At 38.7% G+C, this 13,776-nt stretch overlaps 1 protein-coding gene across 10 annotated transcripts in view; it reads left to right on the forward strand.

The window, feature by feature from the left end:
• Positions 1–13,776, forward strand: part of Kiaa1328 (KIAA1328 homolog) — a 294,734-nt gene that overhangs the window by 125,857 nt on the left and 155,101 nt on the right. The window contains exon 8 of one of the 10 annotated variants that reach the window (XR_015642433.1): positions 205–1,883. The gene's annotated coding sequence lies outside the window, so the exon portion shown is untranslated. 10 annotated transcript variants of the gene reach the window in all.

Raw genomic sequence — 13,776 nt, forward strand, 5'->3', positions numbered from 1 at the left:
TGTTGAGTTTTCTATTTTATTTTCATTATCGTACTTTCCCTTAATCCTTCAGACATTTTTAAGTCGTTGAAGATATATTTTTTAAAGGAGTTTTGAAACGTGTTCTAATATTTGGTCTCCCTCCTTTTCTAGTCATGTTTTTAACACAGTTTACTTTCTTCTTCTCTTTTTTTTTTATTCTTTGTAACTTGTTTTGTTTTTCAGACAAGGTTTCTCTGTGAAGGCTGTCCTGGAACTTGCTCTGTAGACCAGACTTGCCTCCAGAGATTCACCCGCCTCTGCCCTTGAATCCAGGATTCAATGCACCAGCCACCACTTCCCAGCTTCTTGGTCGCTTTATTGAAAACTATACATTCCCGTGACGTGGCGGCTGCAGCTGCTTATCCCTGCTCTTGGAGGTGGTTGGTGGTGTTTCTCGTCTGCTACTTTGCAGGCAGCAGTCCCATGGCATCTCTAGCTGTGTGAGGCCTTGCTTCATAGAGGACTCCTTGAATCCATACAGCCTGATAAGCAAATGGCCGCTCACAGTAGGGTGCTCACCAGACTCACTCTTGGTTCTACTTGTGAGTTGAAAAATGTCTACTTTCTGTCATGCCTTCTCGTATCTTTTCTATAAGACATATCACATTCAAATACATAGTAGTTAGGACCATCTCAAATCTACTGAATATATGTATGACCTTGAGGTAGATACTACCTTCCAGACCACAGGAATATAGGAATACCACTAAGGATTCCTAGTACCTCATTAAACCCATTTCCTGTTAAAATGCCAGTTGTCAGCTGCTTTCTCTAACCAGTCAGTCCTACTTTATGGTGACATGTGTTTGAAAATGTTAACCATGGTCTCACATATTAAATATTCGTTGTTAACAGAAGGGTTCCATGACATCAGAAGTCACATATCAAAATTAACAGTGTAGATCTATAATATCATTAGTCAAATCCTTCTTCCTATATTTATACATAGCTCTGTGTAATATTTAGTTTTGAGAACTTTTTAAAACGTATCTCCTTTAACTTTTAAATGTACAAAAGTGGTCTCTGGAATTATGGAGTTGTGAACTATACCTACTTGTTCAGTAATGCTTCTGTTGTATCTTATGGTCTCTTTAAGCAGGAAGGGAAATGCTAAGAAAATAGGGAAGAAGGGGAATACATTTGGTTATACTAAGAGGTGTATCTACCTGTACGTACCATGGAAATGGTCCAGTTTAAAAAAAGAAACAAACCTATAGTGTTTACAGGAAAACCAAGCAATGCCTTTTAAAAAAGGACCTAATGAAAGTAAAGTTTTAATCCATGTTAAATGATAAAATAAATATGTAGATGCACAGTTCACCTAGAAATAGTCTGGCAGCTGGCTTGTGGGAAGAGCTGCTGTGAGAACTGTAGTCTGTAGGTCTCTAGAAGTAGCAGATCTGTAGTTATTAGAAACAGCAGTGTGATACTACCTGTGAGGGATGGACAGTGGACAGGATTTTTTATTTATATAGTATTATCCAGACTACTTACTAAATTATGACTTATGGTTATGGAAACTATTATCAAGTATTTGTATTTTTATGTCTGAGTGGTTCATTTAAGAAATTTTACAGGAACGTTTTAGACAGGAAGGTGAAAAACAAAAAAGTAAATGTGATCATTCATCTAGAATCTAATTTGTTTTTCTATAACATGGTTAAGAAAAGGTACATTTATTTTAGCATCACATATATTAGAGAATGATAGACTAAAAATAAAAGCTTGTTGAAAATATGCAAATATATTAATATAAAGAATGACTATTCTAATTTGTTTTATAATTGTAACTAAGAAATTTATATACTATGTTTAATATTATTGTATAATAAGTGGCTGTATACAATTTGAGCAACTTATATAATAGCACTGTGTGTGTGTATGTGTATTTTTTTTATTTACATTTCAGTGTTATTCCCTTTCCTGGTTTCCCAGACATAAGCACCCTCTCCCATCCCTCTCCCCTTCTTATATAAGGGTGTTCCCTTCCCTGTTCACCCCCCTTTTCCATCCCCCTGACTTTCCCCTACACTGGGGGTCGGACTTCAGCAAGACCAAGGGCTTCTCCTTCCATTGGTACCCAACAAGGCCATCCTCTGCTACAAATGCAGTTGGAGCCATGGATCTGTCCATGTATTCTCTTTGAGTAGTGGTTTAGTCCCTGGGAACTCTGCTTGGTTGACATTGTTGTTCTTATGGGGTTGAAAGCCCCTTCAGCTCTTTCAATCCTTTCTCTAATTCCTCCAAACAGGGTCCCGTACTCAGTTCAGTGGTTTGCTGCTGGCATTCATCTCTGTATTGGACATGCTCTGGCTGTGTCTCAGGAGACAGCTATAACCAGTTCCTGTCAGCATTCACTTCTTAGCTTCATCTATCTTATCTGGTTTTGATAGCTGTATATGTATGGGCCACATGTGGGGCAGACTCTGAATGGCCATTCCTTCAGTCTCTACTCTAAACTTTACCTCCCTATGCCCTCCTATGGATATTTTTGTTCGCCTTTTAAAGAAGGAGTGAAGCATCCACATTTTGGTCCTGCTTCTTGAGTATTCATGTGGTCTCTGCATTGCATCTTGGTTAATTTGAGCATTTGAACTAATATCCACTTATCAATGAGTACATATCATGTGTGTTTTTCTGTGATTGGGTTACCTCACTCAGGATGATATTTTCCAGTTCCATCAATTTGCCTATGAATTTGATGAAGTCATTGTTTTTGATAGCTGAGTAGTACTCCATTTTCTGTATCCATTCGTTGGTTGAAGGACATCTGAGTTCTTTCCAGCTTCTGGCTATTATAAATAAGGCTGCTGTGAACATAGTGGATCATGTGTCTTTGTTGTATGTTGAAGCATCTTTTGGTTATATGCCCAGGAGAGGTATAGCTGGGTCCTCAGATAGTGCAATGTCCAACTTTCTGAGGAACCTTCAGACTGATTTCCTAAGTGGTTGTACCAGTTTGCACTCCCACCAACAATGGAGGAGTGTTCCTCTTTCTCCTCATCCTCGGCAGCTTCCGTTGTAAAGATCTTTTCCCAATCTATTGATTGCTGTTTTGTCCTAATGACAGTGTCCTTGGCCTTACAGAAGCTTTGCAGTTTTATGAGGTCCCATTTGTCGTTTCTTGCTCTTAGAGCATAAGCGATTAGTGTTTTGTTCAGGAAATTTTCCCCAGTGCCCATGCGATCAAGACTTAATGGGTCATTGAAATAGGAACATGGAAGACAGGTTTGAGAGTGATTTGAACTATTTGTTCAAAGTACCCTAGAGTCCATTCTTGTGATATTTTGGCCAAAAAGTGATAGGGATTGCTTTTTGCCCTTGTCCTAAAAAATCTACCTGAGGACAAATTAAAGAGTTTTATTTTAATGTCTTTGCCAGAGGAGATTTCAAAACAGCTGATGTTGATTGCAGTATATGGTTATTACTAATAACTTTATGCATATCTATAATGAAGAGTAACAAGCTAAACAAAGAAATATAAAATATCCAAATCCCGTGGGGAAGAGAGCATACCACCCAGGAGTCCTGAGGCTGCAGAACAGACTGTCACCTCTGCACACCTTGGCCCACATCCCTGGTCCAAGGGGGAAACTGCACAGTGCCTTAGGACACAGGGATATAGGAAGAGACAGCTGCTGGTACTCGAGGTTCTGGTCTGTGCCCAGGATCCAATTGAACTGGCCAAACAGCTCCCTGCACCCATATCCCACGGGGGAGAGAGCTGGACCCTCAGAAGTGTGGATACTCCTGAGAAGTCAGAGGAGACTACCCTCTGCCCACAGTCCAGACCCAAGAGAGAATTGCATAGCGCCAACTGTGCCTGTGGGGTGCAAGGACCTACACGAGCAAACAGGGGCAGGACCCTTGGATTCCTGCCTGCAACTAGAGCTGGAAGACAGGCTCCAAAAGCACTGCCACAGCTGGAAGCAGAGGTAAGACACACTTTTCTGCTAACAAGTGACCTGCCTGGTGGATTCAAGATACAAAGAGGCAGAAGCCCTCTGGGTCAGGGCACTTCCTGTTTCTGGCTCTGCCCAGAAGTGAACTGATACCATCCCACAGTTCCCTGCACCCCAGTCCTGTTGGGGAAGAGAGCTGAAAGAGAGAGAGAAGGAGACACACCTGAAATCAGAGCACCTGTTCTCAGGAAAGGCCGAAAGAAAACAGTTAAACAGTTCTACAGGAGTGCTGACACAGAGGCCTACAGCAGGGTCAAGTCACAATCAGAAACAGCAAGACAAGCAAACACCAGAGACCACCCAATGGCTAGAGGCAAGCGCAGGAAACTAAGCAACAGACACCAAGACGACTCGGCATCATCAGAGCCCAGTTCTCCCACCAAAGAAAATACTGGATATCCAAACACACAAGAAAAGCAAGATTTAGATTTAAAATCAAATTTTTTGATAATGATGGGGGACCTTAAGAAAGACATAAAGAACTCCCTTAGAGAAATGCAGGAAAACACAAGTAAACAAGTAGAAGCCCTTAGAGAGGAAACACAAAAATCCCTGAAAGATTACAGGAAAACACAACCAAACAGGTGAAAGAATTGAAAATGGAAATACAAACAATAAAGCACAAAGGGAGACAACCCTGAATATGGAAAACTAAAGGAAGAGATAAGGAGCCTTAGATACAAGCATCACCAACAGAATACAGGAGATAGAAAAGAGAATATCAGGCAGAAGATACCATAGAAAACATTGACACAACTGTCAAAGATAATGTAAAATGCAAAAAGCTCCTAGCACAAAATATACAGGAAATCCAGGACACAATGGAAAGATCAAACCTAAGGATAATAGATATAGAAATGAGTGAAGACTCCCAACTTAAAGAGCCAGTAAATATACTCAACAAAATTATAGAATAAAACTTCCCTAACCTAAAGAAAGAGATGCCCATAACCATACAAGAAACTTACAGAACTCCTAATAGATTGGACCAGAAGAGAAATTTCTCCCATCACATAATAGTTAAAACACCAAATGCACAAAACAAAGAAAGAATATTAAAAGCAGTAAGGGAAAAAGGTCAAGTGACATATAAAGGCAGACCTATAAAAATTACACAAGACTTCTCACCAGAGACTATGAAACCAGAAGATCCAGGACAGATGTCATAGAGACCCTAAGAGAACAAAATTGCCAACCCAAGTTACTGTATCCAGCAAAACTCTCAATTAACACAGATGGAGAAACCAAGATATTCCATGACAAAACCAAATTTATGCACTATCTTTCTACAAATTCAGCCTTACAAAGGATAATAGATGGAAAACTCCAACACAAGGAGAGAAACTACACTGTACAGAAAGCAAGAATAAAATATCCTTACAATGAAACCAAAAGGAAAACAAACGTAATTCCACCTCTAAAAGTGAAAATAACGGGAAGCGACAATCACTATTCCTTAATATCTCTTCATATCAATGGACTCAATTCCCCAATAAAGAGACATAGACTAACAGAATGGATACATAAAGAGGATCCAGCATTTTGCCGCATGTAGGAAATACACCTCAGAGACAAAGACAGACACTACCTCAGTAAATGGCTGGAAAACAACTTTCCAAACAAATGGCCTGAAGAAATAAGCTAGAGTTGTCATTCTAATATTAAATAAAATTGACTTTCAACCAACAGTCATTAAAAAAGATAAGGAAGGACACTTCATATTCATCAAAGGAAAAATCCACCAAGATGAATTCTCAATCCTAAATATCTATGCTCCAAATGCAAGGGCACCTACATTCATAAAAGAAACCTTACTAAAGCTCAAAGCACACATTACACCTCACACGAAAATAGTAGATTTCAACACCCCACTCTCATCAATAGACAGATCATGGAAACAGAAATTGAGCAGAGATGTAGAGAAACTAACAGAAGTTATGAACCAAATGGATTTAACAGATATTTATAGGATATTCCATCCTAAAACAAAAGGATATACCTTCTTCTCAGCACCTCATGGAACCTTCTCCAAAATTAACCATATAATCAGTCACAAAACAGGCCTCAACAGATACAGGACAATAGAAATAATCCCATGCATCCTATCAGATCATCACGCAGACTGGTCTTCAGTAACAATAATAATGACAGAAAGCCCACATATACATGGAAATTGAACAATGCTCTACTCAATGACAACTTGGTCAAGGAAGAAATAAAGAAATTAAAGATTTCTTAGAGTTTAATGAAAATAAAGGATCAACATTCCCAAACTTATGGAACACAGGTAAAAGCGGTACTAAGAGGAAAACTCATAAATCTCAGTGCCTTCAAAAAGAAACAGGAGAGAGCATATGTTCAGCAGCTTGACAGCACACTTAAAAACTCTAGAACAAAAAGAAATAAAGAGGAGTAGAAGGCAGGAAATAATCAAACTCAGACCTGAAATCAACCAAGTAGAAACGAAAAGGACTATACAAAGAATCAACAAAACCAGGAGCTGGTTCTTTGAGAAAATCAACAAGATGGATAAACCCTTAATCCGACTAACCAGAGGTCACAGAGAGTATATCCAAATTAACAAAATCAGAAATGAAAAGGGAGACATAACAACAGAATCTGAAGAAATTAAAAAAATCACCAGATCCTACTACAAAAGCCTACATTCAACAAAACTGGAAAATCTGGAGGAAATGGACAATTTTCTAGACAGATGCCAGGTACCAAAGTTAAATCAGGAACAAGTAAACCATCTAAACAACCCCATAACTCCTAAAGAAATAGAAGCAGTTATCAAAAGTCTCCCAACCAAAAAGAGCCCAGGTCTAGATGGGTTCATTGCAGATTGCATCAGACCTTCATAGAAGACCTCATACCAATCTGTCCAAACTATTCCACAAAATAGAAACAGATGGAGCATTACCAAATTCTTTCTATGAAGCCACAATTACTCTTATACCTAAACCACACAAAGACCCAACAAAGAAAGAGAACTTCAGACCAATTTCCTTTATGAATATTGATGTAAAAATACTCATGATCAAGTAGGATTCATCCCAGGGATGCGGGGATGGTTTAATATATGAAAATCCATCAATGTAATCCACTGTATAAACAAACTCAAAGATAAAAACCACATGATCATTTCATTGGATCCTGAGAAAGCATTTGACAAAATTCAATACCCCTTCATGATAAAAGTCCTGGAAAGATCAGGAATTCAAGGACCATATTTAAAGATAGTAAAAGCAATATACAGCAAACCAGTAGCTAACATCAAAATAAATGGAGAGAAACTTGAAGCAATCACACTAAAATCAGGGACTAGACAAGGCTGCCCACTCTCGCCCTACTTATTCAATATAGTACTTGAAGTCATAGTCAGAGCAATCAGACAGTGAAAAGAGGTCAAAGGGATACACATTCGAAGGGAAGAAATCAAAATATCATTATTTGCAGATGATATGATAGTGTACTTATGTGACCCCAAAAGATCGATCCATGCTTATCACCCTGTACAAAGCTTAAGTCCAAGTGGATCAAAAACCTCCACATCAAACCAGATACACTCAAACTAATAGAAGAAAAAGTGGGGAAGAGTCTTGAACATATGGGCACTGGGGAAATTTTCCTGAACAAAACACCAATGGCTCATGCTCTAAGATCAGGAATTGACAAATGGGACCTCATAAAACTGCAAAGCTTCTGTAAGGCAAAAGACACTGTCATTAGGACAAAACAGCAACCAACAGATGGGGAAAAGATCTTTACCAATCCTACATCTGATAGAGGACTAATATCCAAAATATACAAAGAACTCAAGAAGTTAGACTCCAGAGAGCCAAATAACCCTATTTAAAATGGGGTACAGAGCTAAACAAAACCTTTTCAGAGCAGGATTATCAAATGGTCAAAAAGCACCTAAAGAAATGTTCAACATCTTTAGTCATAAGGGAAATGCAAATCAAAGCAACCCTGAGATTCCACCTCACACCAGTCAGAATGGCTAAGGTCAAAAACTCAGGTGACAGCAGATACTGGCGAAGAGAAAAAGGAACACTCCTCCATTGTTGGTGGGATTGCAGACTGGTACAACCACTCAGGAAATCAGTCTGGAGGTTCCTCAGAATATTAGACATTGCACTACCTGAGGACCCAGCCATACCTTTCCTGGGCATATACCCAAAAGATGCTCCAACATACAACAAAGACACGTGCTCCACTATTTCATAGCAGCCTTATTTATAATAGAAGCTGGAAAGAACCCAGATGATCTTCAAAAGAGGAATGGATTAAAAAATTTTGGTACATCTACACAATGGAGTACTACTCAGCTATCAAAAACAATGACTTCATGAGATTCATAGGCAAATCGAATGAACTAAAAAATATCATCCTGAGTGAGGTAACCCAATCACAGAAAAACACACATGGTATGCACTCATTGATAAGTGGATATTAGCCAAAAAGCTCAAATTACTCAAGATGCGATCCACAGACCACAGGAGAAGAAGGATGACCAAAATGTGGATGCTCCCACTCCTTCTTTTTTTCTTTTTTTTTTTTGTTTTTTACAAGAGGTAGAAATGTTTTATTAGCATGTTCAAAGTAGTCAAAATTTTAACATCTTAACCCTCACAACAACCCTGTGAGGTAGGTAAGTCGGTTTATAATAAACTAATATCCCAAATAAAGTGCAATTCCCTGAAGAATCTGTATTAAGAGTAACTAGTCAATAATATAGCCATACCATTTTGTATGTGGACACTAATATTTGAGTTCTATAGAGTTTGATTCATGCAAAACATTGTTATTAGAAAAGCTTGCTGTAAATCAAATCCCGTTTACTATATTTGGGGGACTATTTATATAAACCCCAGGGGATTTACAAAAATACTACCATTCTTCTATTAAAAATAATTTTCCTAATATTTACTGAAAGTGAGATAATGTCAACAAGTTTACATCCTCAGCTGCTGTCCTTATAGCAAGTTGTCTGAACAGGGCACCACAGCACGGGAAGATCAGAACGAACCCTTAGCAGTCTGGTATTCGGCAGTGAAGTCTGCTGACTTCAAATATACTGCACCCAATCTCAACCCCACACATAATGTTATCTTACTGTAAACACTACAATTATTGATAGTTCATCAAGTATTCTCCCTAAAAATATTTCCCTTTAAATGGCAAAAACATTATGTTATTTACAACAAAACATGAAATTCAAATGTTTTGACTTTACACCTGTGGCATTACAAACCCAAGCCTCCTGGTGTCAGTAAGCAGTTTCAAGGGAACCAGATGTTAGTAATTTTTTAAAAAATATTTTTTCCTCTGTGCCACTAAAACACTGAACTAGTAGTATCATTAGATACCCTATTTCCCCCCTAAACATGTAATACCTTTTTATTGTTAGTCCCACACTAACATCAGTGGCCTAATGTTTGATAGTTGCCTTGCTTGTAAAATAACTTACTGGAGAATTTTCATTAATTCAATGAGATATTTACAACTGTTATAATTTATTTGTAATGCTTACATTAACTAAAGTTTGAAGCTTAGCTAATGCCTGAAATGTGCTGGTGGCTCCCACTCCTTCTTAAAAGGGAAAAAAAAAATCCATCGCAGGGGATATGGAAGCAAAGTTTAGAGCAGCAACTCAAGGAATGGCCATTCAGAGCCTGATCCACATGTGGCCATATATATATAGCCACCAAAACTAGGTAAGATAGATGAAGCTAGAAAATGCATGCTGAAAGGGACCGGATATAGCTCTCTCCTGAGACACACATCCAGAGCATGTCCAATACAGAGGTCAATGCTAACAGCAAACCACTGAACTGAGAGCATCCACAATCCCTTTGGGGGAATTAGAGGAAGTATTGAAAGAGTTGAAGGAGCTTGCAACCCCATAAAAACAACAATGCCAACCAACCAGAGCTTCCAGGGACTAAACCACTACTGAAAGACTATACATGGACTGACCTAGGCCTCCAACTGCATATGTAGCAGAGAATAGCCTTCTTAGGGCACCAGGGGAAGGGGAAGGAAACCCTTGGTTCTGCCAAGATTGGACCCCTAGTGTCGGGGAATATGGGGGGGGGGCAATAAAGGCATGTATAGGGGGAACCACCCGCATGGGGGAGAGGGAGTGGAGGGAATGGGAGCTTGTTGACAGGAAAGCGGGAAGGGGAATGACGTTTGAAATATAAGTAAAGAAATATATCTAATAAAAAATGAAAAAATGAAATACAAAATATATAATGTGAGGAGAAAGGGGACACCAGGAAATATAATAGAGGTAAGTCCAGTGCTCAAGGAGATAATAAGGTTAAAGAAAAGAAATAAAGAATAGTTTCAACAGTGAAGGGAACCATCAACAACAGAGCACTGATGCAAGTGTAATTGAAGACGGGAGCCAAATTCTAGCCTCACAAGCAGCAGAACTTGTCAGTTTAGGCTACATGGTTCTAGCTTTCTGGTAAAGGTTTCAGGAAAGGGCTTGAGAATTGTCCTCAGCTAAGGAAAGTCACAGAGACCAGGTGTGTGTCAGGGGTGTCCCTGCATATCAGCCCAGAGAAACCATTACTTAAAGCTGTAAAGGTGAAACCTATATGTTTTTGGAGACCCTGTGATTTTGGAAATTTGTGAGATACCTGCCAAGGAAAGCTTCAGACTGGGTATTAACCAACCCAAGAAAGAAGTATGTTGCATTCAACAAAAGGTTTGCATTTCTGAAGAGTGCTTTGACATCAGAAAGACAGGGATTGATTTGGTCCAGTGTTTCTTCTTTAAGCTCCATTTTCTTCCTTTTGGACTAGTAATGTATATTCCATGCCATTGCTTGTTTGGAAGTATATATGTTTTTGATTTTCATAGGGTGTTACAGTTAGGATATTACCATAATCCCAGAGACTTTGAACTATGGAGTGTTAAGACTGTGATAAGACAATGGAGACTTTCGAGGTAGAACTAACTACATTTTGCATTATGTGATGGCTGTAGGGACCAGGATTGTTTGGTTAAGAATGGTCATCATAATATTCATATATTTGAATATTTAGTCACGAGGAAATTTGAAAGGGTTAGGGTGAGAAGGTCTGACCTTATTGGAAGGAGTATTTGTCTGAGGGGTGGGCTTTGGGGTTTTAGACAATGCCGATCCCGGCATCCCCTGTGGATTGCGATATTGCTCAGCCGCTGCTTCAGTGCCTGCCTGCCATGCTCGCTGGCGTGGTGGTAACTTACTAACCTCTTAAAATTGTAAGCAAACCCCAGCTTAATGGTTTCTCATAATAGTTGTTTTGATCATGTTATATCTTCACAGCAATTGAACGGTGACTAAGACAAGAGAGCTCATGTCTGATGGTAGGACTGTTTGGTGGACTTTCCCTCATGGAGGGAATATTATCAACCTAAATGAGAAAGGTTCATTAAAACTATATATGTATGTTCATATACATATATGCACTGTATTCTGTGCATTGTAGTTCTTTTAAATTCTTTAAATTGTTAATGATTCTTTGTGGAGTTTTGGATATTTATTCAACAAATTACTTGCATCTATTTAAAAGTGATTTTTGTCTTTAAGGCTACATAGGCAATTTTTTACATTTATTGATTTGTGTATGTTGAACCATCCCTATATTTCAGGGATAAAGCCAATTTGGTAATGGTAAACAACATTTTTAATGTATGTTTGTATTTTGTTTGCAAGTGTTTGTTAGCCTATGTTCATCAGGGACATTGGCCTGGTAGGATTTTTTGTTGTATTTTCTTCTGATTGGTATATTAGAGTGATACTTGGCTCAGAAAAGGCATTTGATAGTGCTGCTTCTGTTTCTTTTCTTTTTGTTTTTGTATTGACTGCAGATCATTGAATGTTGTAGGAATGTGCTGTGCCATCTAGCACCTGGACTCCCTTTTAGCTGGAAGACCTTTTATTACTATTTTAATCTCATTTGCTGTGCGTCTGCTTAAGTTGCCTATTTCTTCTTGGCTTAATTTTGTGGGTTTGGCTACATCTAGAAACATTTTGCTAATCTTCTCAAAGAAACATCACTTAGATTTATTGATTCTGTGTATTGTTTTTTTGTTTTTATTTTGTTGACTTTTGCTTTGAATTTTTATTAATTCTTGTCAACAAGTAGGTTTGGATTTGGTTTTTCCTTGTTTTTTCAAATTTTGGAATTATATCATTAAGTCATTTGTTGTGGTCTTTCTGAGTTTTCATTGTAGGCACTTAAAGCTATAAACTTCCCTTGTAGGATTGCTTTCAGTATGTCCCAAAGGTATTATTGTGTTGTGTTTTCATTTTCATTTAGTTCCAGGAATTTTTAAATTTTGTCTTTAACCCATTCAGCATTTACTAATGAATTCTTTAATATCCACAAGTTTTCATATTTAGTAGATTTTTTATTTTTGTTTTGTTTTGTTTTTTTGTTTGTTCTTGATCCATTCAATATTGAGTCTATGTCTTTTGATTGAAGAATCTAGGCCATTGATATTTAAAGTTATTAAGTCATTGTGTTGTTGGGTTTTGGTGGTACTATGTTTTCAGTAGTATTTTGTGTTTTAATAATTATGGTTTGTATTTCTTTTCACAGTCTCTTTTCTATGTTCATTCTTGTCTCTAGCCAAAATAATGCCTATTTAGTTTATTGAATGGTTATAATTTTTGTAGGATGAAAAATTATACACATGTATGGGATTTGTTAGAGTGGCTTACAGTCTGTAGTTTAACTATTCAGACACTGGCTGTCTCCAAGGAGAAAGTCCAACCATCCAATAGTATCTTAGTCCACAAGGCTGAGTGTCTCCTTACACATGAGAATCCCAATGTAAGCTTTAATAGCAATAAGGGAATGATGATGAACTTGCCAGTGAGAGTAAGGGTAAGAAGGCAAAGAGCATGTAGACTTCCTCATGGACAGTATAGGGTAGGGAGGAAGAGAAGATATGGGGCACTTTGCACCCACAGGTTGGAAATAGCTTCAGTGGGATGAAATCACATGGACAAAGGAGCCTGGGTTAGAAACAGGATTTACTTCCTGTTTCATACCCTTTCCCCGTTAGTTATATTTAAAGGTACTTCTTTTTTTTTTTTAACTTGAGTATTTCTTATTTACATTTCGAGTGTTATTCCCTTTCCAGGTTTACTGGCCAACATCCCCCTAATCCCTCCCCCTCCCCTTCTTTATGGGTGTTCCCCTCCCCATGCCCCCCCCATTGCCGCCCTCCCCCCAACAATCACGTTCAGTCTTAGCAGGACCCAGGGCTTCCCGTTCCACTGGTGCTCTTACTAGGATATTCATTGCTACCTATGAGGTCAGAGTCCAGGGTCAGTCCATGTATAGTCTTTAGGTAGTGGCTTAGTCCCTGGAAGCTCTGGTTGCTTGGCATTGTTGTACATATGGGGTCTCGAGCCCCTTCAAGCTCTTCGAGTTCTTTCTCTGATTCCTTCAACGGGGGTCCTGTTCTCAGTTCAGTGGTTTGCTGCTGGCATTCGCCTCTGTGTTTGCTGTATTCTGGCTGTGTCTCTCAGGAGCGATCTACATCCGGCTCCTGTAGGCCTGCACTTCTTTGCTTCATCCATCTTGTCTAATTGGGTGGCTGTACATGTATGGGCCACATGTGGGGCAGGCTCTGAATGGGTGTTCCTTCTGTGTCTGTTTTAATCTTTGCCTCCCTATTCCCTGCCAAGGGTATTCTTGTTCCCCTTGTAAAGAAGGAGTGAAGCATTCACATTTTGATCATCTGTCTTGAGTTTCATGTGTTCTAGGCATCTAGGGTA

Source organism: Rattus norvegicus, chromosome 18 (genome assembly GCF_021556685.1).
Source record: "Rattus norvegicus strain SHRSP/BbbUtx chromosome 18, alternate assembly SHRSP_T2T, whole genome shotgun sequence".
NCBI classification, from domain to species: Eukaryota; Metazoa; Chordata; class Mammalia; order Rodentia; family Muridae; genus Rattus; species Rattus norvegicus.